We start from the raw sequence: 2894 nt of genomic DNA, 5'->3' as shown, positions 1-2894 counted from the left end.
CGCTGTTGGGAGGGAGAAGGACACTCCTTGGGCTGCAGTTTTCAGAAAAATAAAATGCAAAAAATGATGTAAGGAGATGATGTGGCTTCACCATATGGCAGGAAACACTGATGTGGCATGCAAGTTGATGTGGACAGCGTGCATGGTGAGAGAATAGGTAGAAGTGGGGATCAACTTCTTAAGAATGGTAGATTTTATCTTGGCCTATGAGCCATAGTACGGCATGATGAATGGAGCCATATGATTGTCTTTTCTTTTTTAGTTGACCTGCGTGTCAACCTTGATGACTTTTAAGAAGACAACATTTTGTGACGATGGACCTCGAACAAAAGGCGGGGCGCAGAGAAGGAGTTCTACAGTGCGGGAAAAAGGATGAAGAAGATCACGGAGAACGTTGTGGACTACATGAGAAAAGGGCTATACCACGTCACTATATTATTAACTACATGTGATGTTAATCCCTTTTCATGCACCTTGATTGCGCGGTAGTCATTTATTAGGATGATCTCTCATTGAAAATATCAAGTTGATAGTGTTCATCCAATTGTAGAACCGTCTAAAATACCGTATTGCTTCGATTACGCCATGTCACATGGGTATAGATGTGAAGGGTATAAGACAGGCATGAACGGTCCATGTTGCAAGTACATTTCGTTATCTTGACGAGATACCAAGACGGTCTTAGAAAGGCGATTAGGTCTGTTAAGAAAAAAAAAGGAATGCTTACACTTTTCGATAAACATAATGCTTTAGAGCTAGGTGTTCTTGCAGCAAAGTACATGCACCGGTCTCATGAGACAAGATTTTGTTTTTGATTCGTCAAGTATTTATTTCACGCTTAGGAATTGTATCACTAATCATTACGTAGTCTAATATGAAAAGAATATCAATTACTTAATCTGCTGCACATATGGATGGCTTGTTCATCAACAATGTGCAATCAACAAGACATACACGCACACTGGGATGCAAATTCCGCAGTTCCCGTCACACACACGCACACTCGGTCCTCACGTGCAACGACGCCGTCGGCGGGGCAGGGCATGCCACTTCCATGTTGTCGCCGAACATCTCCTCCCATGTGCACTGGAAGCTGCCGTCATCCTCCTCCGCCGTCTCAACGTCTTGGTGGACGTCGCCATATTCGCCGGCTAAGGACTCCTCCAATGTACAGTCGCTGCCATGCTCGGACGCCTCAGTATTTCCCTGCAGTGTCAGTCCTAATTCTGGAAGCATGTCGGTGAAAAAGCCGCCTGGATCCACGCTGTCGTCGTCCACTACTCCGGGGGGCAGCGTCTCGTCTTGGTCGGACATGAACGAACGCTCGAACTCCCAAAGCGCCCCGCCGGCTTCTTCTTCTTCTTCTTGGATGGTCATTTCTTGGCGGCGTGGGGTTTTGGGACGTGGAGCCTCCGGATGTTGGACGTCGGCGGCCGCCTTCCTCTTCTTCTTGGAACCGGGGGCATTGATTACGGACGCGTAGGTAATCTCCCTCTTGTGGGGAGAGACGTAGATCTTGCATAGCACCAGTCCGGCCGCACCGTCTTGTTCGTCGTCGTGGTCGAGGCCGTACTCCTTCATGCACCACCCAAGCCTTGTTCTGGCTGCTCCAGGCCTCTTGATCCCAAAGGAAAGTTTGTTGATGAAGCCGACCCGTTTACCTTGAGTGTCTAGCACGGGCTCGCTCTTCTCCGAGTGCCAGTTGTAACCCTCGTCGTCGTCGACGACGCGCTGTCGCCTTCCGCTGCGGCCACCTTTGGTCTGGTGACGACGGACCGGTGAGAAGAAGTACCACACGCCTCCTTTGCCGTCGTTCTTGTCGGAGCCAGGCGCGTGGGCACGGTTCTCGATGAGGTCCCCGGGTGGCGCGGAGTAGACGTCGTCTTCGTGGATGAAGCTGCTGAAGCGGCCACGGTCTGCTCCGGCGATCTTCTGGCGGAGGAACTGGTTGATGAGCTCGTGATCCTGGGGACTGAAGGTGGAGCCGACGGGAAAGAGCTCCTCATGGCCGGCCATATTGAATCGCCTTCCCGTCGTACTTCTCGTCAGAGCTAGCTAGCGGACGTACTTCTCGTCGCCTCGATCGGAAGGAACCCTAGCTAGCTGAGGAAGGTACGTAGGTGCGCAACCCTAGCTAGGTAGGTATATATGGGTGGATCGCGACACAGGGCTATGTACGTGCCTTCCTTGATCAATACACTACTAGAGTGCTTCGGACTCAGGAGCGTCTTCAGTTTGTATACGGATTGCTAGCGTACGCATCTAGTGTATATACGGTCCGCGCGTAACGTAAGCGTAGAACGACCGCGCGTTGTGGGAGCTGGGATTCAGCTCGTTTGGAAACGCACGCGAGTCTCCATCCATGCACTGCACGATCTCTCTGTCAAGCGAACGCAAACGATCGATCTAATCCAATGGATTTCTCTCTGTCAAACGCACGACTTCGACACGCAAACATCGATCTTCCTTAATTAATAGAACACACACCACTTACAAAAGAAACTCGGTATATTCTATCACGTGGTCAATCCCGCTGCAATTAACAGAACAGCAACGGACTCTATAGGTCAAGTGCCCTCTAACGGCATATTCGGCTTACATAAGCCTTTTCTTTTTTAAAGGAAAAACCTTTTTGAAGAAAATATGAAGCATGTAGTTAAGCCGAGTGTGACATACGCATTTGGTTTAGTTTCGTATATTTTTTGCGCTACACTGGCCACTTCCTCTTCCCACCATAAAATCGACGTGGTGCACCCCACTGGCCTCTTCGCCTCAACCCATCGCCGCCACCCGCCTCCACCCCTCCGCCATAGTTGTCGACGTCGGCTCCACCGTGCCGCCTCCACTACTAGAGAAAACCCTAGCAATAGCGCTGGGCTTTTGCCTACCAGTAG

At 50.3% G+C, this 2894-nt stretch overlaps 1 pseudogene; it reads right to left on the bottom strand.

Annotated features, from left to right (window-relative positions):
* Nucleotides 1-987: 987 nt before the first annotated feature.
* Nucleotides 988-2006, bottom strand: LOC141022713 (uncharacterized; annotated as a pseudogene).
* Between the last annotated feature and the right edge of the window lie 888 nt (nt 2007-2894).

This window comes from Aegilops tauschii, chromosome 5 (genome assembly GCF_002575655.3).
Source record: "Aegilops tauschii subsp. strangulata cultivar AL8/78 chromosome 5, Aet v6.0, whole genome shotgun sequence".
NCBI classification, from domain to species: domain Eukaryota; kingdom Viridiplantae; phylum Streptophyta; class Magnoliopsida; order Poales; family Poaceae; genus Aegilops; species Aegilops tauschii.
The sequence above is the reverse complement of the archived record's forward strand: the minus strand, read 5'-3'. Positions and strand labels throughout refer to the sequence as shown.